We start from the raw sequence: 24,138 nt of genomic DNA on the forward strand, positions 1-24,138 counted from the left end.
TTCTTTCATTTTTGACTATTGCTAGGGGTCAGTAATAGCTGGACTAATGCCTCTTCTAAGCTGATGTTTCCTAAAATAGATAGGAGATTTTTCCAAGCACATGTATTTGTTTTAAAAAGTTACTTGTAATTATGGCTGCTGAATTTCTACTTCCTTCTGCAGGAGCTTGGACAAGCTTGAAGACATTTAAAACTCTGAGAAACTAGAGTTGATTTAAACCTTCTTAAATGCACCAAGGACCTGTGCTGTTGCCATTAGGAGGAATAAAAGCTTAATTTTTATTTTTTAAAAAGGCAATTTGTATAGTAATGTGGATGTTTCTTACAGGGACTATATGCTAACTAATGTGCAATTACTTCTGGCAGCAGTAGTATTACTGTAGTAATGCTAGCTCTTCTCATATGTTAATGGTTTTACGATTACTGAAATGATATTTTAAAGCCCAAATGTATCCAGTGGAGTTGGATATATTTAGGCAAAGTTTTCAGATTCTCTACAGGAAAGAATGAGGTGTATAAGTGAAAACGTAGTCCTTTGAGATATTACTCAGAAGGAGCGCTTTCTGTCTGTTACATGTTAATCTTTATTATCACTAGCTTTCCACCCTTCATATTAAGAATTTCCTTGGAGAAAAGACTGCACAATCCAAATCATTGTAATACGACATGAACAGAATAAAAGGCAGGAGCTATAGCGGCTTACCGTGCTCAGTAATAGAGCTTTCTCCTGGTTTGTTTCAATTAACGCTAGGTGGAAGTTTTATTGTATTTTGATTATATTTTATGTTGTCAGTTATATCCAGGAAGGTGCAAATTGTTTCTGACTTCTAAGGAGCATAAGAACAGAGGTGTTAAAGCCGTGGGGGACTGACATGCTACCAAGAATATCTTTTTATTCAGGTATGGGATGAGTTTATTTTGCCTACAGATACTCCAGGGGGTAATGTTGAAACTGCTGTCCTCTGTGTTAGCACCACAGTGTAGTGGTTTGGGGTCATTACTGATCTCTCAAAACATGGATCTGCAGCAAAATTTCCTATGTCGTGCTGCCCCTTGGCAGTCCTTTTTGCAGCACCACTGCAGACATAGGTATGCCATTAACAGAGTTGTTCAGTTTCAGAGTTTCTCATTGATTTTTTTTTCTGAGATATATGAAACATATTTCTGCTTCTGCCAGGGAATCATTGTTCAGCTATGTTTCACGTTTAAAGGCAGGTCTAGATGAAATAGTAAGCTTCATACACACAGTACCTCCTTTGCAGAGCTTTTAAAAAGTGCTTGTATTCAATTAAAAGTGGCTCGCTTGCCTTTTTAATACTCTGTGGGTTTAGTTCATACTTCAGTAATTGCTTTATTAAACATTTTGAACAGACTGGCTTTATACATCCTTTTGAATGACTTTTTTCCTCTGCCTTTCTGTGGCAAAGAGGTACACTGGATTAAAGCCTGGCTTTGTATAGCATGGCGGCATCTCCTGCGCGCTGCCTGTACGCTTTGATTGCTGTCGTATCAGGCTGTGACTTGCAGCTGTGTGTAACCTACAGCTGGGTGCTGTGCAGCACCACTGCAACCTTTTTCTGGGAACTGGGCTTGTCAAAGATGTTTTGTGTATGCGTGCACTTAACCCTTTTGAAGGACATCTCTTGACAGAACAAATCTGATTTTCATGCAAGAGAACAGGTGCCTCAGCCTCTTCAGAGGGAATCTTCTAGCAGCAGGCTTTTTAGCTCTGGGGCAGGGCATGGCTCCAGGAGGAGAGGATGCTACATGGGGTCACCTAAGGATTGGTGTCCTCCAGGCGGTGGGGAACAGCATCTCCCTCGTGGAAGTGTGAAGTCCCCAGCAAGCAGGGAAATGTAATTCTGACTGAGGAACACACACAGCTCTCCCTGCCTGCCCTGGGACTCGGTCATTGCTTCCCAGAATAGGGATGGTTCCTGTAATAAAGGCTTAAAAGAAGGGAATTATTTTTTTTTTTTTTTGGGGGGGTGGGACGGGGATGGATACACAATTGTCTGAAGAATTAAAAGCTTTCAGAGGAAAGTGGTGGGAGGTCTTGAAAAACTAAGTTGAGCAAGGTACCAGTAAACAATAGCACTGGAAACTCTTATGCTTGCAGGGGAATGCATCAGCTGAGATATTCCAGCAAGCCTTATCTTGTCCGTCTCTGCTATAATTATCTGTCTTGGAGGCTCACAGTACTAAGGCATGATGACTACAGATGTTATCTGCTGCATGATGGAAAAACAAGCACTTTGAAAAACCAAACAAACATGGTGGTTACAGTAATCCTCTTTCCCCACAGCGGTTTGCAAATCATGCAAACATAAACAAATTCTATAGAATTTGGAGCAAGCGTAATCTGTTCCCATTCAAAGAGAGCTGGATTGTTGCTTTTCACAGCTTTAGCTTATGAAATCTGTAATGTAATTATAGTGTAGAAATAGCAAGAATGGAAGGAATTTAGCTTAATGTGCAATGAGTTCTCGAAAGGGAGATAAGTACAGATACTGCAGGGAACTGTGCACATATTGGGCAACGCGTACACTGAATGAAAATCACGTCTTGACCTGGAGAACGTGCTGCCCACCTCCTGAGTAGGCGGCACTAGAAGGGAATGCGCTGGAGTTTCGCCTTTCTCATGACTTATTTCTAGTCAGAGGTTGGTCCAAGTCAGCTCTGTTTGTGCCATCAAGGAGCCAGGAGCAGAGCTGAGCTGGGGGGCGGGGGAGGCAGGGATAGCCGTCGTCTGCTTTCCTTAATCTGGGGCTCAGGAGCACAGTTTAGTGTTGGCTGCACGTTAGGTGAGTCTTACTGATTTTAAGGTACCTGCTGACGGCCCTGCTTAGCTGTGGAACTCCGTGAGCACGTGCTCAGAGTTCCCCCTCCTGTCTGCTCTGATGCTCCAGCCAGAAGCTGGGGGAGAGAGCTGCTGCTGTACCTCGGGGGGACCTCTGCTGCTGCTGTTCTGGGAAAGAGGAATGTAGCTGCCCGCACATCCCTTTTTGTCACTACCAAGGGACGTTTTTCAGGGTCCGCAGCTGGCTAAGCAAAGGGGAGAGTCTAGGTGACACCGTGGTGGATGTTAAAGAAGGGTATTAAAAACGGCTGGTGCAAGTTAGCGTGGCTGGCCTGCTGCCCAAAAGCATAGACAATTGTGGGAAGACTTAAATGTGTTTTCATGACTAGAACTATCCATATAAAGGCGTTCTTCACAGCTCTTGTATCTTTCACAAATAAATTATGAGATAAAATGTCTTTGTATTGAAACATTTGAGTGGTGTAGTTAATAATGCTCAATTACATGTAGCAAGGACCTGAAACATCCATAAATAACGGCAACTACTGCATGGAACAAACGAGCAATTGGCCTTGTGTGTGTAGTTTACTCATGCACCTGATGATAATGCAAACGTCTGATACCATTTAATGTGAAATGCTCTCATTTCAAGTGCCAGCCCCTCTTGTCAGAACAGGATGGGCCCAGCTGGCGGAAGTGGCACTGCCCTGGGGTGGAACCTCTTGGAGTTCCCTGGAGTTCGGTGTACGCAGCCTGGCTGGTGTTCCTGACGTGGTGGGCTCGGAACCCCGTTTCTTGCTGCTGTGCAGAGGTGCTGTAGCTGACTTGGCAAATGTAGGCGAGCATATTGGGGAATTCTGGCATTAGCTGATCTGAGAATTGGACAGGAGTTTGGGGTGAGAGAGTGGGGGAAAGGTCTGGAGAGAGGGGGAAAAGTGGAGAGAAGGAAAGTCTGTTTGGGGGTCTGAAAGTCTGAGCGTGAGGTGTGTGTGTGTGTTTTTTTTTTTTTTTTTTCTCCAAATGGGCTTTATCCAAATAGGATGGAACTCCTAATTGAGGGCTGGAAAGTATTTGTTCTGCACTCAGTGTTCAAATGTTTCAAAATTGGCACCTTTGTGTGCCATATAACTGGGGAAATCAAATGTATTTACAAAACTGTAGTCTCTGCCAAACAAGGTCAGTTGTATTTATGTGCGCTGGCTGGATCTCACCTCCTCAGAGGAACCCCGTGTGTGTATTGGAATGCCATCGGCTTTGCTTTTTAATGTTGTGTGATTTGATCTGTCCTGTGTTGTTGCTGTTAGCCTTGAGGCTAATTTTTAATACTTGCTCTGCCTGTGCCAGCAATCCAGAGTGTGTCAGATGGCGCTGAGGCTGGGCAGGTGGGCACTGGGTAGAGCTCTCCACCTTGGTGCTCGCTGCTTCAGCGAGAGCAGCAGCACGAAGCCTGCCTCAAGGGCAGGTCTTTTACTGTGATGTCTAAAACCTGCAACCTCCTCTTTGCTGCTTCTTTCCCTACAGATTCCTTAAATGTGAGCAGGAAGAGACTTGCAGAGTCCTTCCCCATCCCGTGAAAGCTGCTCCACCTTGTTTACCAGGTGGAAATGGCTCCTGCCATGTGCTGGGGGAGCTCCGGGAGCATGCACTGCTTCTCACTGGGTGCTGCACAACCTCCCTGGCTGAGGGGCGCCCCACCCACGATGCAGGGTCATGCTCTCAGTCTTGCAGACACCCAGTGTTTTGTACTAGGACGAGGGAGGCATAAGAAGACCGAGAGACAGAAACAGAAGTGAAGATCTAGCATTTGTTGTTCAGGGTTTTAAGTTTCACAGGCATGAAGCTACAGCAGAGTGAGTTGTTTACATCCCTATTAATCACACTCTGGCAGTAAAACAGCTCTGTTTAAAGCTTGTCTCCGTTGTGGAGATAAGAAAACATAGAAAAGTTGTTAGAAATTAATTTTGACTGTGTATCGAATTAAATGTGTTAAAGCTGTCTGTACAGGAACTGTGTCAGAGCTGGAGTGGCTTTAATTTGCTTTTCATGTGAAATGGCGTTGAGGCATTTTCATTTTGAAATGAGAGAGTTCACTCCAGGGTTTACAGCACGCTCTGCAGAGAAGCCCATATGCAAGTTTTCAGCTGTGATGTTTGCAGGCTGTTGAGGAGTGGGTTATTCTGTAGTTGTTCATCTCTTGATGCTCTTGTTTCATTTTGAGCCTGTGCTAATGACATGCAGCATTCGGTGAGGCCTCTGGGTGGACGTGTGGCCTCCTCCTTGCCTTCACCGAGATGGTGGAGGCAGGGCAGTAAGACAAGATGGCAGTGAACTATTGTGCTGGCTGTGCATTTAAAACCACCTACTCTTGGCATCTCTGCGCTAGTAAAACTGGCACATCACCTAGTAAGCAGGCAGTACGCCATCCTGACAGATGGCTGTGGAAGCAAGCAGCCAAGAGGCTATACATGAGCATCAAATGCATTTGTTAAGGGCAGGATACCCAGCCAGAAGTGTCTAAGTGGTTTTCAACCCAGAACTGCTGAGTCTATATGCATGAGAATGTCATTGATGCTTCAGCTCAGAGCTGGATTAACTGGGTAAAGGCAAAGCTGGAATTCCCAGATCACAGACACAGAGGTTCTGGGAAGTTTTAGATTAAGTTTTGCCTGCCACAGGGCATGAAAGGGAAAAGGCTATCATGCTGACCCTTACATTTCTCTCTCAAAATGCTCTGTGTAGAAGGAGCAGTGCTACATCCTCGTCTATTTCTGGTTAATTAGTTAAGGATGCTGGGTACCTCATGGGTTTCTTTATTTTTAAACATTTTTTAAACAGTATTTCTGTAGTTAGGGTCCTTTGGCAGGCTTGCATATTAATGCCAAAATACTACATGGTGGGGATAATGTCTGTGTTACAGCAGTGCAGCACACTGCTGGTTGGCTTTCTCAGGGCAATGGAGTGGGACTCTGTATTTCTAAATCTAGCCCTTTGCTGACGTAGCATCACAATGCATGAAATTACTGTGCTTCATCTTGAAAATTGTTAGCTTTTCACTAAATGCTCTGATTGGAAAGCAAATGATAGGAAACTTCTTCCAGTTCTTTTTACGTAATTGAACTTGAAAGAGTACTTTGAAACCAATATAATTCTTTTAAAGAAAATTTTACGTAAAGCTCTAGTTTAGCAAATCTGAAACACAGCTGGCACCCACAGAAGTATTGTCCTTGCTCATCTGTGGGTCTGCAGCATGCACTTTCAAACTGTGTAATTACACTGATTGGCTTTATTCATAGAGTAATCAGATCAGTGTCTGGTAAAAATGATTTTTTTTCCACTTTATGACATAAGGAGATTATTTTCATTTAGTAGGTTTCAGTTTGTTGGTGCCAATATGTTAAAATAAATAAATAAATGGCTCGTGGTCATGTGGGACAGTTGGAACATAGCACGTAAATTTGTGTTCAGACAGGAAGGGGTCCCAAGGGAAGGGTTTAGCATGTATTTCCATATCTTGCAAGGGAAATAATGGTGTTTAAAACTGTCTGTTCCTCACCTAAATATTTGTGTTGCAATGATACCCAGAGGCCCTCCCTGATAGGGAAGCGGCTGCCCTGCGAAGTGTAGCCCCTGGTGCAGGGGCAGTTGGTAACTGCACACCTTGGCCAGGCTTTTCCAGCACCCCTGGGTGTTCGGGCAGCATCACTGGTGGAGTCCGAGTTTTAATCCATGCTCATTAGGCTCCTCTGACTTTCCATGTGGTGCAGGTTGAGAAACCTCATCTGTAGTTTCTGCATCATGATCATAGTTTTCCCATTTTGTTATTATATTACAGAAAAATGAAGACTGGAACAACTTGTAAGTTGTTGTACTCTCTTGAATTTTCTGTTTTGAGGCAAGTTCTGATCATCCGCTCCCCTTCTTCATTTCACCTAGGAAAGAATATCTGTAACTTAAGGGACTTGACAGTGCAACAACCCCAGTAATACATATGCAAAACAGCTAAGTATACATTTTTTTGTTTATTTGAATTAAAAATAAAGCAAATGGAAGTTAATATATGCGATTTACTAGAAATAAGTTGTTTTCATATCAGATAATATTGTACCCTAATTAATAATTCAGCTAAGGTCTAGTGTTGACCTGTTTTTTTTATTGCATATTGTTATGACTCCACAGCATTATGACTGAAGAGAGCTATTGTGGGTCTTCCAAAATTCAAATGATGCTATAAATCTCCTTCAAACCAGTAATGTGTTAATTAAATAAATGTATTGTGCATGCCTTTTGAACATAGACATTCATTATTTTGCTTGATGAAGTGACCTTAGCCAGAATTTGCTAATGTCCAAAGGGGTAAGCTTGTGACCTCAGAAACGTGGTTAATTTTAATTAGTCAAAGACACGCTCAGGCTCTCTGCAGCTTTGAAACATTTAAATTCAGTTTTGATGGCATTATTCTCAGGGAGCATGAAACAGATGCACATAATTCTTGTTAGCATATTACTTGAAGTTGACTTCAAACATGTGTTCGTTGTTAATTGTTAGGCTGTTTGCATCCATTGGGAATCCAGCCTGCCAATTTTTTTTTTAAATATTATTACTACTACTATTACTGTTTGTAACTCACACCTAGGAGCCTGTGTCATGTGGTGGGCCCTTTTTATGTTAAGGCCTGTTTGGAAAAGTCTTTGCTGAAACAAGTTTATAGAATAAGCCTTGGCATTTCTTGCTTGGTTTTGTCTTACAAAAGACTGACTGACTTAAAGGAGTTGCATCTTAATTTTATTTCTAGTTCCCGCTTTGATTATTTTCTTTTCTATTCTGTTTGCAAAACAAGGGTGGTGGCCATCCGAGTGTATTCTTGCAAATTCTGATGGGAGCATGATGGTGACCTGCTGAGCACAGCTGTCGGCTTTGAGGTCCTGTCTTGAGGATGGCACTTTGCCTGAATGGAGGATCTCAGATTTTGGCACTTTGTAATGGGAAGCACATCTCTCGTTTGAGTAATGTTCCTTTTTTTCTTTTGTACTTAAATGTAAGATCATGAATGTTGGCCTAAATTGCAATACTAGGTAGTATTGTGTATGTTCAGGTATGTGCAAAGCTGAAAGTAACTCATTAGTAATCCTTTTTAAATTGCTACTAGGCTGGGACAAGTTTTTTCTTTCAACAGGGAAGGACTGGAGGAAAAAAAAAAAAGTTGTGTGTATAGGAGTAGTGTCCTGTACTTAAAGCTTTATTGCAGTTCAGTGAGTTCAGTGGACCCCGATGGGCCTAAAAGGTGCAAGTGGGATCAGAACCAAGGCGGTCATGACCAGGTCACCTCCCATATATTTATGCTCCCGTTTCTCTCGGGTACTTAAGCGTCTTTACGAGGCATTTGTATCGCAACACTGATGCAAAAAGATCTATTTTAAAATTGTTTTCTTGGGTGTGGTTTCTACTGCTTTGTTTTTTTCTGCCCCTATCCTGTTAAGTCTCTTTTCCCAAACAGTAGTCTTAGAAACTGCCAAAATGTCGGGCATTGATCTGAGAGCAGCCTGCCCAGGTACTTGAACAATATTTTGCTTGCTCTGCTCTACCTTGTCAAGAACTGAAGTCAGGAGGAGTAACTTTATGATTCTCATTGTGACTAGTTAAATACTATAACTGAGAGGGGAAAAAAAGGATATTAAAATGGAAGTTGAACAGAATGTTAACCTGGAAGAGAATCTTTACTTATTAATACCTTGAGAATATTTTTTTTAAATCTGAGATTAAATAGTTTTACTTCTACATCTAAAAAATAAAGATTCAAGAAGAATTAGCATGTTGATATCTAACGATCTGTTTTAAACTACTGTGCACCAATTCATTGTCCAAGTGTGCACTTTTTCACCAAAATGGTCCTAGCAGAAATGGATTCCAGGTGACTCTGCAGTTTTCTGATTTACTTCCAAGCCTCTGAAGACAAGAAACGCTCTAAATAATCCTATGCCAGATGAGCATGCTTCCTCCTGCATAGTCCCCACTGATTTACCTATTCTTGGTTATTTTATCTTACATCAATATTATGATGTCCCAACTGTGTGGGATTTTTACCTAGATGAAGATCCTGGGGATTTCTGGCTTGTGGTGCAATAGTAGTTCATTAATTCCCCAGTGTAGTCGGTAGCTAGTATATTTCCGATGAATACTTTTTATGCAAGGGTGAAGGTTAAGCTTTTATGGTTATTTGGTGTCATACCATTGCAAGACAATTTTCTTGCTGAGATGGTGTTGAAAGGATTGGCTGAGCATAGCTCTGCAGCCGTGCTTTGTCAGGCTGGAGCCCTAATTTGCAATCTTGGCTGTAGTTCCCTTCCTCCCAAGTGTGGAAGGAGCTGTAAAGTTAGCAGTCAGTTCTCTGCAAAATCTACCTACCTCGTGAAAATGTTGGAAAACATTCTTGGGGTGATAGTGTGTGTTAACACCTCTTTAGCTGGGCAGAAATACGTTATGCAGCCAGTTTCTCCTGCAGCTCTAAAGTGATTCATGCTCCATGTGGCACTTGGTCTTGAATGCTTTCATTATGTGTTTTTATTTCTTTGTAATGTTCTTACTAAGTGTAGACAAGAGAGGCTTGAATTTGGTTGTTTTCTCAATGACTTAAGTTGGATTCAAAATCCAGTAAGATGTGGCACTTGCAGTAAACAAGTTTGAGGAGAAAAGATGGCACCTGAGTTTGTTGGGTCCAGTAACTGGGAACCTGGAGCTTGGGCAAGTCTGGCACCTGGGCTTGCTTGTGCCATGCTGCGGTCTCCTCCCTGCGTGCAAGTACTGGTCACTTCCTCACGTTTTTAGACCTCTTTAGAGTCCAGTCAATAAAATAGCGAAGCTGTACAGTAAAGGTTTGGAAGTTTTGATCAGGACATTGGAGTGCATTTGAGGGTATCTTTTGCGCCTCATGTGCATGTGAAGGTTTACAGACAGTACAGGCAAACTATGCCCACCTATTTAAAAGTAAGTATGTACCTAACATATTTCATCAGGTAATGAGCCAGATGAGGTGCTACTTCCTGCAAAATCTGCAGCTGAATTGCTTTAAATAAGGAAGGTGGATATTATTGTTGCTCTGATAGCAAACCCCACATTTCTGTAAACACAATTTTGAACTCCCGAGTAGAATGTGCAGCCCCTGAAGGCCTGTACTCGTACTCGAGAAAGGGAAGTGAACTGTTGTGGGGTTAACTTGATAGCCTAAGGTAGGAAGGCTGGTAGACTGCTGCGTGTTGGTCACCTGATTAAAATCATGCCTGCTCTCCTAAGGATTTGAGTTCGTGGCAGCGTACCCAGTAAAGGTGATGTGGCAGGTACTTCTCTAGCTGTGGTTTCCCGGTGTTTTGGTAAACTTCACTTCATAAACTTCACTTCGATTACTGCTGTTTGTCTCTGCAGCAACTGTGCTTCATAAATGATCAGCAGAGGAAATACTTCAGGCTTCTGTTGTAAGAGGAGACTTGCACTTGTTTCTCTCAAAGTACATTGTTAAGGTAGACAACTATACTTGCAGTTGTTTTAGAAATAGGGAAATGGAGGTGGGATGTGCTCTAAGTCATAAAAGATAGTGGCAGAGATGAGGCCATCTTTCTGCTGAATCCAGCATTTAAAGGGCTTTATATAACAAGTTGAGAACGTAGAGATTCGCTATTCCCACCTCTCCCCGTGCTTATCACAGGTTGTAGTGTGTCCATATATGATGGTGTCTCACATGGTAGTGAGCTCATGACTCTGCTGCGACGTGCTTCTTCACACTGCAAGGCAGAGACCCGTGCATTTCAGTCTGTTTTGTCTAAATGGCCATGAGACCTCCTCAGATAAGCACCTGACTGTTGCTTTGTCTGCTCTGCTTCTGTTGGATTTTACTGGGGCCCGAGGCAGCCCTGCAGTGGGAGGGGAGCTCTTCCTGCTGACCGCAGCCCTTTTCCCTGGGCCAGCCGTGTTATGCCCCCCAACAAAGTGGATCAAAGCAGCGGTCTCCTCTGCTCTCACCTCCCGGCTCATCCCATCCGAGTGGGGAGTCCTCTGCTCCCTGGACTGCTTCTGGGGTGATTACAGGAACATCCCTCTTGCCGTAAGAGGTCAGAGTGGCAGCGTGGTGGCTTCACACTGGAGCTGCCTAAGCTTCACCATGCTGCACTCTCAAAGGGTTAGGGGGAGAAAATATGAAATAAAGGCTTGTGGGTTGTGGTAAGGACGGGGAATTACTGTCATGGGCAGAACAGACTGAGCATAAGGGCGGTAAATGCAATTGATTGCCTATTGCTAACAGACTAAAGCAGTGAGAACTAAAAGCAAACTAAAACCATCTTCATCCTCATCCACCCTCTTCTACCTTGTACCCCTGAGCAGTGCTGGGGAACGGGGGCTGCCGTGGGTCCATAAGGGTATTGATGGGTAACAGGCTGAGGCACTTGCAGTACTAGCAGTGCTCCCTGTTTGCTGAATTAGTAGATACTGCCAAGAACAATCAATCAAACAAAACCCCCACGAAAACAGACAATAAAAAACACAACAGAAACACTGTTGGGGCTGGGGTGAGGGTACCGTCCAACAAGACCTCTCCATTTTAACTCCATGGCTACCTTCTGTTCTGAACAGTGGCACCCACACCTCTTAGCCGGGTGGGAAGAAAGCACCAGACTGCAGAGGAGGCAGCATGGGCCTTCCTCGAAGGCTCAAGTTGACCTGTGGAGACATCGCACCACTTTATTCATTGTGCTCTGTCGTGTGTGACCAGAGATGTGTTGTGTGATCTGTCAGATGACAAAATAGCTGCTCAAGGGATGTGCTGGCTGGGATCTCCACCCATGTGCTTTCTGCAGGAGGCAGAAGTACCAAGTGTTGATCTGTTTAAACCATCCTATATCTAGGAGGCAATTGAGTGACTCTGGGATGTGGTTTGGCTGCTGCACAAGAGAGCCGCTGAAGACATGGCTTGCTTTGTTTATTTTATTTCATAAACAGACTTCTGGGGGCACGGTAGACTTTGAAAGACCTTTTCCCCTCCTCCTTCCCTGCAGAAGAAAAAAGTTTCTCTTACCCATACTGCTTGAGGCCCATATTTCAAAATGACACATTGGTACCAAAGATTGTAGAGCAGAGCACATCGCTCATGATGCATTGCTCCCTATCCACATAATTCCTCCACTTTATGATCAAAATAAAACACTTGAAATATGTTCTACTCTGCTGGGTGGGAGAGAGAACAAAATGCTGGAGGGGAACCTTTAAGTAGTATCTCTCTGGACTTATTTATAAGATTGCACTATTTCTTTCCCCCAACCCTTTCCCTGTTTCTCCTCCTCCTTTCCTTCAAATATTCTGACTGGTGCTGACAGAAATGATTATAGCTTATGAGTGATAATATAATTCAGTTTCCCTCAAGGAGAGATGCTATCAGAGAAGGTTTTTTTTAAAATATACTGGTTGAAAAGAGCCATCTTTCTTCCTAGAAGAACAGTTATTAATCTCTTACTAGTACATTTTCATATCGTTTTGGACATTTATTTCCATGCTGTGATATTATAAAACCAGGCATTTGTGTCAGTTTTGATGCAGTGCAACATGCTGGAACATGAAAAGGCGTAATTACCACTGTGGTCATTTGAATTGCTAACCAGATCCTGACATTTTCAAATCGGACCAATTTCTTAGTGATCCAGAAGTGAGCCTGGGTGCTGTATGAGCTGCATGTCAATTAGGCAGCTCAACATTTAAAAAGGGAGCGCGGAGCACTCGCATCCCCAGAGCATTGCTCAAATGAAGGAGTGCTTTGCCAGTTTTCTATTGCTTCTCTAGATGAAATGTTTTGCTTGTGAGTTTTTTGATAAAATTGTAGGTAATTGTTAATTTTGATACATCTAAAATGTTTCAGAAGGTCTCCTTAAGGAAATTTTTCTTCAGCTCTAACTTTTTTTAAATGGATATCATCATAGCAAGCTGCTGCGAGATAGTTTGAATGCTGTGCACCTTCATGTGTGCGAGCTGTTGGAGCTCCTGAGGATTTGTTGTGGAAGCTGTTCTCTGGGCCCTGTTCATCTCTGTGTGTGGTCAAGCTTCGTAACTTGAGCATCCGAGGTGACTGGGGAGCTTCATGCTAGCTGGTGGCTGCCCTTGTCTGTGCTTCTGGGTGCTGCTGGCACTTTGCTGGTGGGTGTTGCACAGAGAGGTCGTCTTGTTACAGCTCTGCTGGTTGGCAGGAGGCGAGGTAACTGTGCAGAGCCACAGTGAGAGAAATGCTCTGGTCTGTGGCCTTCACAAGTACGGGGTGTGACACCCTGTGACATCAAAGGCTTGTCTGCAAGGGTAATCCAGAGGCCCCCAGCACCCTGTGTCCTTCCAGCCTTCTAGACCCATGGAATATAGCTAATAAGTAATGGTGTGTCTTAGACCTGAAGCTAAAGAGAACAGTACGGGAATCATCCTGTAAGTGTAAGAAAATGAGAAGAAAGAATGTTTATGTGCGTTGTGTGGAGCAAAAGCAGTGGTTGCAAAAACATCTCTGTTAGTTCAGTAACAATACTGGCCAACATAAGGACAGAAAGCGTAGAACATCCCAAGTGTTCTGAATTGAAATACTTTTATAGGGTTACTTATTTTTTTCTCTCACTTTCATGGAGAGGTTTATAATAAATATCTGAAGAGTCTGGACAACCCCCTCCCCCCCCCATTTTTTTCTTTGAGAAGTGCCAAAGTCCCACAAGGAAAAGGTGAATTTTTAGTTTAGTCTGGGGAGGTGTGGTGTTCTTTTCCTTGTGTGGACAAAATCATCATTTTCCGTAAGCTGTGGATCTGCTTATTGAGTCAAGAAGAGAAAGGAAGATGACAGAAACCAGCTGCAGGCTTCTTTTAAAGATCAGACTTCAACCTTTCATATACAGGGATTTCACCTTTCGTGCCTGAAAATACCAGATTTGCATATCTGTCATAATGGTTTTTTGTACTGAACTATGAAAGTATAGCTGTAGACAAATGAAGCTAAAACTTGGCTTAAATTAATGGTTGTTTTCTTCATGACTCTTTGTGTCTTAGAGGATTGAGAGAAGTGTTTTAATTTTTGTGGAAGTATTTGAAATACAGATTTGTTTATTTTTATCCCTGGCGTGCAGTGCAGCGGTTGCTGGTATATTAGTCGTCAAAGCTATCCTTCCTGAGTTCTGTCCTTCTCAAAGGGAGTCTTTGTATCTCCTTGAATCTCACGGGAATTTTGGTATGACTGAAGCTTGTTGACAGCGTTATGTTGTGTGGTATTTAATGCAGTCTTCTAGGAAGCAGAGTTGATCTTGAGAACCCAGATAATTTGGGCATGTTGTGCTTTGCAGTCAAGTTGCCAGTGGATAATTTCCATGCAACAGATGTGTTTGATTATGGCAACCTGGGGCATGAAATTACTCCTAACTCTAAAACTGGCGGCTTCAGTACAGCACGGGGCTGTGCAGCTCTTGCCACTGCAGAGCTGTCTAGACACCTCACCCAGGGAGCCAGGCCCCCAGGTAGAAAGCACCGTATGTGTGTGTAACAAAAACTCTCTGCCAGACTGAAACAGGTTTAAAAATACAATTTAATGCACATTGGTAGTCCCAAGAAGCAAGTCTGTTCTGATTGTGAAACTCCTGGGGGGTGGGATTGGAATCTGTGTGGCAAATAAGACAGTGTGCGCGGTTATGGATTGCCCTCTTAGAGAGACACGCAAGAAGAAGGGAAAGCAGTCTGTGCAGCCCAGCGTGGGGCACAGCTATTGCCTGTACGCTGGTTGCGTGAGTGATAGCGGGCTTAGGATGAGAAGTATGTGTGGTGCAAGAGTTGAGACTGGGATTTTGTAACCAGCTGTCCCTGGTCTGCTTGACCTTCCCCCAGAATTCTGTGGGTGGTTTTTCATTTTAATGAAAAACGTAGGGAAATGGCTAATGATCTCTGTGGCTGAATCTGTGAAGTCCAAAGCATGAAGCAATTAGACAACTTGTTGGTATTTGTCCTGTGGCTTGTTCCATAAAGTGCATCATGTCAGAGCATCTCAGCTGCTTCTGCAAATGCTTTCATAGCCACGGACTACTTGTATATGCAGTGCTACTCTCTAGAATGAGCATTGTGCTCTTTTTACTGAAGAACAAATACCACGTTTCCTTAGGGCATGACTGCAGATGGGATTATGTGTGCGTGTCTATAACATGGCATGCATTCTCCAGATATAATTGGTATCATATTATTAAATTGGAGTCCAATTTCTGGGGCATTTTAGAGATATGCTTGAGAGCATTGCCATAGATTTGTGCTTCAAGCCAGCCAGAATAGCAAACTGTTAGGATACTGCCCTAGTCTGGAGGTGAGGTAAAGGCTTGTGGACAGAGCACTGCCATCCGCTGCTCATTCCCTCCTTTGTCTGATGGGGCAAAGTGAACTTCTCCTCCCTTGTGGAGGCACTCTGGCCCCATGTCATCTTTCCATCAACAAGCCATGTCACCTGCAATGACAGCAGTGACATCAGTAAGTAGCTTGCAGGGACGCAAGAAAGCATTGCACTGAACGAAACTTGTCAGCTTTAATTAGGGGTCTTGAAAGCCTGTAGGTATAAACAGACAAATAAGCTGGTAGAATTAAAAACAGATGTTAGAACTTAACTCCTTTAATAACAACATCCCCTGCCTCGTCCCCATTAAAAATAAATAAATAAAAATCTTATGTCAGTTAATGCCCAATTCTATTTATACATTTCTCATTTACATGCAGATTTAGCATAATGCATTCAGGAAGACAACATGCTTTTTATTTGAACATAGATGACTGTTAGGTTTTCTCAAATCTCTGTTCTTCTTCCTAGCCACTTGTCCAGGTAGAAGGGACTTAAGAACTGACCAGGTCATATCTCAAACTCCATGAACTCCAGATTGTCCAAAAGAGCAAATAAAATTTGTAGTAAAATCCTACAGAAATGTCACCTGGATTACTAGAGGGTACACTGAAGACTCTTAATGCAAAACTCCTTCAGTGCTTAGAAAGATGAGGAACCCCTTCCAGGTGCAGTGTTTTCCAGGGTCCCTGTGCCTTTCCAAAGCAAGCTGTTAATCGTGACCATATGCAGCTGTGAAAACGAAGCAGGCACAGCTCTGGTCTAAACAGTGGGATTGCGCAGCCCCTGCCCATGGCCGTGGCAGATGATGTATAACACGTGCTAAGCCAGCTATTAATGAAGAGGAGGAGAGGAAAGGTACCATGGCTCCCTTTGCTCTCAGGTAAATCTACATCCCCTTGAGTTTGTCTTTGCAATTTCTAGTTGCAAAATGCCATGTGTTGCTCTAAGCCTACAGAGCACGAGCAAACTGTAGTCTTCATCTCCAGACTCTGAACTTAGGCTAGAGCTGCACTGTGTCTTGGGAGGAGGTCCATGGAAGTGAACAGTGTCTTGACCAAAAGGCTTCTTCAGTAAACCTGACTTGGAGATGTGCAAATGCTTTCCAATTGACTTTGTTTTTTAGCAGATTAATCCAAGGTTCAACAGCCTGTGGCAGGGATGCCAGACAGAGCACCTCGGTGAATTCTGAGTGGTGTTTGGCAAGGCTGCCACATTTTGAGAGGAGAAACAAACGTGAGAAATAGGGTCTTCCACTACTGCGTCCTGCTGAGTTGCAGACATGGCCGGAGCAGAATCCCCGTGGTACACAAGAGGTGGCAGTTGAGCAGCAACTTTCCTCTGAGAGGCAGCCTCTGCAGGCTCCTGTAACTGTCTCTTGGCTTAATGCTGAAAATGGAAAGAGAAAATACAGCCTGGCATGGGTCTTCTGAAGCAGAATGCAGCATGTTTGAGTGGTGGGAACACAGCTCAGAGCACAGCTTTTCCCGTCAGCTTCCTTAATGGGTTCACATCTTTGGGAACTTTTTTAAACATAAGTTTTCCTTTTGGTATGTACCAAGACAGAAAAATCAGTCTCTGATGTAACTGCTATTGCCATTTGTAAGTGATGTATTTCTCTGGATGAAATATTTCTTGTCAGACTTCCCTGTTGGACTTTGCTGGCACCTGAGGACTGAGCAGTGAGCATGGGTGTTCTTCATGATGACTAATTGGAAGGCACTCTTTCAACTATTAGTCATTGTTTTTCCTGCAGGCTAGGCCTGTATTTATGATGTAAGCTGTAAATGCTCCAATAAATTACAGATAGGCATGTAACTGTTTAAATCCATGTGCTTGGATGAGAGGCAAGACTGGAAAAATAAGAGCAATTCTTGATCTATTCTGATCTTCACAGTGAGTGATTGTCAAGGTTAAAAGTACCTTCACAGATTTTTATTCAGTTTTTATATTACTTGCTTGATGTAGAATGTAGGTGGCAAAACAGAAGAGAGTTGTGGTGAGGTCTCAGGTTATGACTTAACTGCTTCATCGGAGTATGCAATGGGACGTGTGTAGTACTATGATGTAAAGATAAGAGTATGTGTTAAATAGATTGACTATGTGGTTTGAGGGCATATCTTCCGTTTTTATGTATTGAGCTTGCTGATGCTCACAGCTCAATAAGATGTGATTAGTCTCCCAATCGTTAATATGGTACTACTGTAAAACATTGCTCCTGTTTCTATTCATTTTACTGAACTATGTCATGCTGAAAGCAGAATAACGGGCAGTTATAACTGAAATCAATAGCTATTGTTTCTTTTTTTCCTACAGCATTAATATGGGAAAAAAATAAACATAGGGAGTATAGATTTCTTCTGAGAATTAGGAGAGTAGAAGTCGGTCACAGAAGATGTGGGTGTATGAAAGATGACCATGTTTGTATTGAAATGAGTCTTCTACACTTTCTCTCCAGTTCGTATGCACATAAAACTTGAAAGTACAGAGGAGAACGTATAGGAACATTGCGTGGGGACCTCAGAGACGGTGAGCTAAGATCTGCATCACCTGGGTTCTGGTGAGCAGGGCTTACTGGAGTGGTGCAACCCTGTCTCAGCAGGCTGATGGATTTTTCCCTCAGATGCATTGCTTCAAGCTGAACTAGCAGTTTGATAACTCCGCTTTTTGAAGACATTTGTCATGGTTGAAGGTCTTGCTGTCTGACAGCAAAAACAACAACCTACTCCTCCACCAAAATCCCCCACACCCAACAAGAAAAACCCCAAAGAAACAAAAGCACAAGCACCCTGAGGAGATGTTGGTATGGGTGATTTAATATAGACATGGTTCTGCTCCTAAAATGGCTTCCGTTGTTATCTGGCTGTAATGGGCCTGAGGCTTTCAGTGTTTGGAGTCTGAAACTAGATGTATTGAAATTAAGAAATTGGTATAAAATCCTGTTGTTGAAGGTGAGTAACTCTTGGATCAACATCCATATTGTGGGGGGATCCTTCACTGAGGAGTTTATTTCTAAAAGAAATAGTCAAGCTCAGCTGGAAGTTTTGCTCCTGCTACACAAATGCACTGCTGAAGTTGTGTGTCACACTGAGTAGCAAGACTTTGTTCTCTCATGTCCTTAAGATCTGTGACTTTATCCTTTTTTCTTGTTTTCCATTGCAGTGATCTTTTCAGCAAGGAGTAGATTGGAGGGTGGGAGCCCAAAGGTAATTTTCTCTGCTTTTCCTTCATGGGAGGCATTGCATCTTCAGCTGCCAGTAGCAAGCTCTCTACCAGCAGCCCTTCGAACAAAGAAACTCCAAGCCCATCAGCTGCAGGGTTGGATTCAGGCAGCAAATGATGAATCACCACCCAAATGAGGCAGTGAGGTGACTGCAGCTTTCCTGTTTGCTGTGAGAACTTTCTGTTAAGCAGTTGTATCCATCTTTTCACTGGACAATGTTTCCCATTTTCCCCCCTGTTATTTAGAATTCAAAGATCAATCATTGTGCTACTGTCCAATGTGTTGGTAGAGCCTTACCTAAAACGTAGTGCAAAAACTCTGAGCTGCCATTCAAGAATCATAAAATCACAGAATCATTTAGGTTGGGAAAGGCCTGTAAGGCCATCTGGTCCAACCTTTAACCTAGCACTGCCAAGTCCACCATTAAACGATGTCACTAAGCTCTACATCTACACTTTTTTTGAAGATCTGCAGGGATGGTGACTCAACCACTTCCCTGGGCAGCCTGTTCCAATAGCTCACAACCCTTTCAGTGAAGAATTTTTTCCTAATATCCAACCTAAATCTCCCCTGGTGCAACTTAAGGCCAAAGAAAGATGAATTTGCACGCGGACTGGGTGAAAAGAGCTCCAGGAATGACATGGGGAATGAAGAGCTTCCAACAGGCAGAACAAGCGAGCTCATGAGTCTGCTGTATGGCACTGAGGGCTCTGAAAGAATGCTCTTGGATGAATTGGTTTCTATCTTGCCAGTCTGTTCTCTCAGTGAAGTCTATATATTTCAAAACAAAAACCAAAAAACCCCACCATCCAAACCAACAAAAACCATAACAACAACTACTTGTTTAAACGTCTGAAGAACATCCTATAGTGATAAATACATAGCTAACTTTGCAAAAGCAGGCAAGGCCAGAAAAGCCTATCTGGATCTGGGTTTACACACTGGTGTCCCCTCCACACCATGTTTTCTGGTCATGTTGGCAAAAAATTATTCTTCTTCTTTGTGAAATGCAAAGCACTAGAAATAATCCTTGCTGGATTGTTCTTGGCTGGTGATGCTGAAAGCTTTATTTCCCTGTAGTTGGTACAATTTTGCTGCCAGCTTGCTATTCGGGTTTCTGTGTTTCTCATTCAATTTTGAGGAGTCTAATACCAAGGAATGCAGAGAACAGGATTGGGACTTCAGATTCAAAGAAAATGGTTGCGAGGGGAAAAAGAGGCTGTTTCCAATTGAACCTAAAATACTGGGAAGTTTTTTGTTGTTTTTCATTTTTAATAGTTGATGAATTCCTTTGTCTGTTCTTCCAACATTGTCTGGGTTTTCTTGTTGTTTAATTTATTTAATAGCAATAGTTTCAAAATCAATAAGACATGAGAGAGAGCAAAACCAAAAACCCAAGCTTGTGCCTCCTTGGCAGAGAGCTCTCTGCTACACATCTGCTAGTTGAAACTTGAGACAACAGCTCTGTGTTCACGCTCAGAGCCTGGAACTTGAGCTGGTGTCTGTTTATGTGGAAGGGAATCTTGCCACGAGTTCACTGGGCTGTACTTTACACTGTAGCAGTGGTTTGTCAGTCAGAAATTGGAACCCCCCCCGTGTTTTTATAGAGTTCAGCTAGATCATCCATTCATTTTGCACTTAGAAATGCAACCACGTTAGTTCCTGAAACATTCAGCCCATATTTTAGAAAACACATTTCTGTTTGCATTTGACTGCATGTAGACACAGCTATCCCTTCTGTAACAAAGTCTAGGTTATTGGTAACGATCAGAAAAAGAAAATTATTCTGTTTGGGAGTTTATTCCCTTAGTCTTGCAAGACCTAGCTTTTCTTTGTGGTTTTAAGACTTGCAAGTTTAATGTTACTAATGATGGAAAACTGGATCTTGTTTTTTTTTTGTTCATGTAGAGGGTGATGTCCACTCTGTGGGCAAAGCGGCAGCCCCACACATCTTTTGGTGGTGCAGACCACCTGGAGCTCTCCCTGTAGCCTGATGATTTGACTCATTGGCTTGCAGGTAGACTTCTGACTTGGCAAACTTGACATTACACCAGCCATGGTGTGGTGACTCCAGTGGGAATGCCCAGAAGGCTGCCTTCTGATAGAAGAGTTTGTAGTGTGTTAAAAACAACTGAATAAAAATATCTGATGCAAAAAATGTGGTGCTTGCATCAAGGAAGGCAAGATGATTACTTTCTCTAGGCTGTGGGAGAACACTAACATATGCCATCCTTACATCCAGTTAGATTGATGAATACCAGATGGAAGTCATGCAGAATGTTTTCTGCAGTATGCATAAGTGTTGCTGGCAGCTTTTCAGTTTTTGATATAGCAAAAGACAGTTGTGTTTGCTTTAGTGAGTTGAGATAAATGCCTGCAGACTCCAAAATCTAAGAGAAGCACTGCAACTCTAAAAGTTACCAGTGATCTTTCATTTAATGTTGAATCACAACTGTATTAATGCAAGTGCTCCATGTAGACAGTCTCTTAGTAGCAATTAGTGCAGATAAGTAGCTCTTTTGCACAACTTTAATTTTCATGAATTTTTATTTAAATCTGAGATGTACGTCCTGTTTTTCCTTTAATAACCAGAGATTCATGTTGAAATATTCACTAAACAGCCTTTCATGAATAACGTATGACTGTGGAGTTTCACATTCTTCTATTTTCCCCAGCACTTTGTCCATCTTGTCCATTTGGGTCTTGCAGCTGCATTTAATCTGCATCAGTGGAGTCTTGTCAATTGTACCCTAAAACAATGAGCCGTGCAGTGCCAGCATAGTCTTCTTGTGTGCATGCTCCTGACTGCATTGCTGACTGTGTTCAATTACTAAATGTCTTCTGGCTAACAGTAACAGATCGTTTGAGATACTATAGAGTGTTCATCCCCTGAAATATCCGAGCATACAGCTGTTGAATTTTGGCACTGTGTTTTTATGATCTACATCGGTGGTTTACTTTCAGGGGACTTAACTGGCTTTGTTATTTTGTGATTTCTAGTTTTTAAGCTAATGGTCTGCAGCAGTTTGTCCTCTCAGAACTACAGAAGGGATCTCCTGAGTCCTTCTGGCCCAGCCCCGTCTCCAGCAGCGCCACCCAGAGCAGGGTGCCCAGGACCTTGCCCAGGTGGCTTTTGAAGATCACCAAGGAGGAGACTGCAGCACCTCTCAGGGCAGCCTGTGCCAGTGCTTGGTCACTGCACAGCACAGAACTGCTTCTTGATGTCCAGAGGGAACCTCCTGTGTGCCAAATGTCTTCTGTAATGTTAGCCTGTGATCTGGGTCTGGTGTGGCTGTGATTTCTGTGGGGACATTGTTTGTTTCCACCCACCCCCATGTGTGACTGTTTGATATAATTCAGTTGAGACCAGTTTGACAATTTCAGGTGAGACCAGAAATAAAAACAATGGAAATCTGTACTGATAAGCTGCTACATAAACCAGCTGTTGTGGCCGAGCTGTGCAGAGGTTCAGAAAAGGCTGTGAACCGTGCAGTGGTGGCAGGGTTTGGGAGAGGAGGCACAATGCGATGTCCGTAGCATGTTTCCTTTGGGAAAAGGGAGCAAGACTGTAATCGATGGCTGCAAACGTTTATTCTGGCTGCGGAGCTGCAAACTGCCTTTGGTTGCTGAGAGCAGCACGGTCTCCCAAGATGGGGGAGTACGTATTGCCTCCCCCAGTTAGCAGCTCCAGCTGGTTCTCTTCTGCCTTTGTCATGGAAGAATGGAGTTGCTGCTGATAGAGGAGACTGCACAAAAGTAGCGGGGCCAAATAAAGGACAGAGTAGAGCAAATACGTTAGAATGAGTTTGTGAAACATGATGAAATGACTTTCCCACAAGGTGCCCAGAGGAATAGCATAATGGAGCTGGTTGTGAATTTTTCAGTGATTTTTTTTCTTCAAGAAAATGCTGGTTTCTCAAAACGGGGAAATATTTTCTTGAAGCATATTGGTGCAGTTAAAAACCTTCTAAGGAGGGTTCTTAGTCTGAGTGTTCCGAACATGGGAGATGTACCTCTGTAACAGGTCAAAACCTGCTGGTTGGAGTGCTCAAGGGTGGAAGCCAGCCATCCGCGAGTCCTTGCTTTGCTGTGTTGAAACAGTCGGTGAGTCCAGCCAGAGGCAGCAGTGCTCGCAGCTGCTGACAGGGTTACTGTCCTTGGCACCTTTTTGCTCCCCAGGGGCCAGGTAGTAGAGCCATTTCTGAGCCCATCACTTAGATGCTACATTTCACAGCAAGGAAATCGATGATGTTTTCTTTAAAAATCATTTGGTAAATGCCCCACTGCAACTTCATTAGCCACTGAAAGCCGTGCAATCCCCACTCATCAGTACGAGTCCTCTGTGATTAAGGTCCATTACATTCTGATGCCTGGGCTGTTTTGCAGTGATTCAGTGCTGCTAGGTGTTACTGCACTGTGCTGTGTTCCCTGCGCTGCAGGAGCTCTTCTAGCATGTCAAGTTAGGAAAGCAAAGGAAGTCTGAACAGGTTAAAATCCTCATCAGGCCTTTAGAAGCAGCCGTGGACTAGAAGGATCTGATATTTCAGGCGTTCCCCGGAAAGATACCAGAAGCCTCTTTGGATTTGCTGTGTTGTAGGAAACCTTAACTCCACTCACCTGTGGCCTGCAGGAAAACTTGAGAGGCCAAACTACTTCTGACCTACGTGTCTCACATGTATAAACTGCTTCTCTTCACGTTGTCTCCAGCTCTGTACAGCACTGCCTCTGTGCATCCCCCTCTTTTAAGCAGTAGCATGCAAAGCTCAGGTATTGCCTAACTTTACTTTTTTGTGGGAAGTGTGGAGGGGGCAACATGAGTTGTGAATGCAAGAGAGACAGCTTGCTTCACCTGCTTTATGTGGAGAATGGGCATATCCAGGTGGACCTGCAGCTTAAAATGAATGTTATTTAAAAACTCTTGAGAATATGAACAGTGTGTTTGCGAGGAAGTTCTGAGGGCTGAATCCTGTGGTTCACCACTGAAATTGCGTTTTGCCCTGTTAAAAGTAATACCTGTTCTGTAGCTTTACTTAAGTAATACTTGTGTCTAAATCCTTTGGATGACTTCAGAAACTCAGTATCTGTTTGTGCGGTTTCACAGGGCTGTGTTGTATGCCCGTCCTCGACAGCCATGGAGGAGACTTGGTGCTGTCGGTGGTCCTGTTTCGCGTTCACCTGTTTTAGTCCCTAGTGCTACGCAGGGCTTGTAGGGGTACTGCAGAGTAAGTGCACACCGAGTACAGCACTGTAAGCGTGTCACCAAAGCTAGTGGCGGCCTGGACTGCAAAATCCACCTTGCACAACGTGTGCACAGCGTGGTGCTGGGAGAGGCTGTGGCAGAGGACCAAAGTTGAGGAGCCTGGTATGTGTCATGGCTGGAAGTAGAAGGCGGCCTTTGCAACATGCGTGGAGGACCCCGGACACCTTGGTGACAAGGTCTGCGGGCAGGGGAGGTGGATCCCTTTTCCTGGCTTCTCTGGATCCTAAACAGGAAAGGAGAGTGACTGAAAACCAGTAACCATGTGCAGTGTGCCTCGTGCGCTGCCGGCCTTGGTTAACTTCTTGATGCTAGCCCAAAAGCACAGGAACGCTGTGTAAATACACGGCGTGCTAAAGCTGAGGATGGGGGGTAGGTTGCAGTAGTTTCTCTCCTCTGGGTCCTGTTAGTGCAGGACCAGAAAATCCCCTGGTTGCTTTTCTGTGCCGTGATCTGCACGTGAGCGGTGTCGGTGTGAGTGGGAGAGAGGGA

At 43.5% G+C, this 24,138-nt stretch overlaps 1 protein-coding gene across 2 annotated transcripts in view; it reads left to right on the forward strand.

Moving 5' to 3' along the window:
• The window catches only part of LOC310884554 (uncharacterized protein), a 465,563-nt gene that overhangs the window by 42,075 nt on the left and 399,350 nt on the right, over positions 1 to 24,138 (forward strand). The window lies entirely within an intron of this gene.

Source organism: Anser anser (genome assembly GCF_964211835.1).
Source record: "Anser anser genome assembly, chromosome: 20".
Lineage (NCBI taxonomy): Eukaryota > Metazoa > Chordata > Aves > Anseriformes > Anatidae > Anser > Anser anser.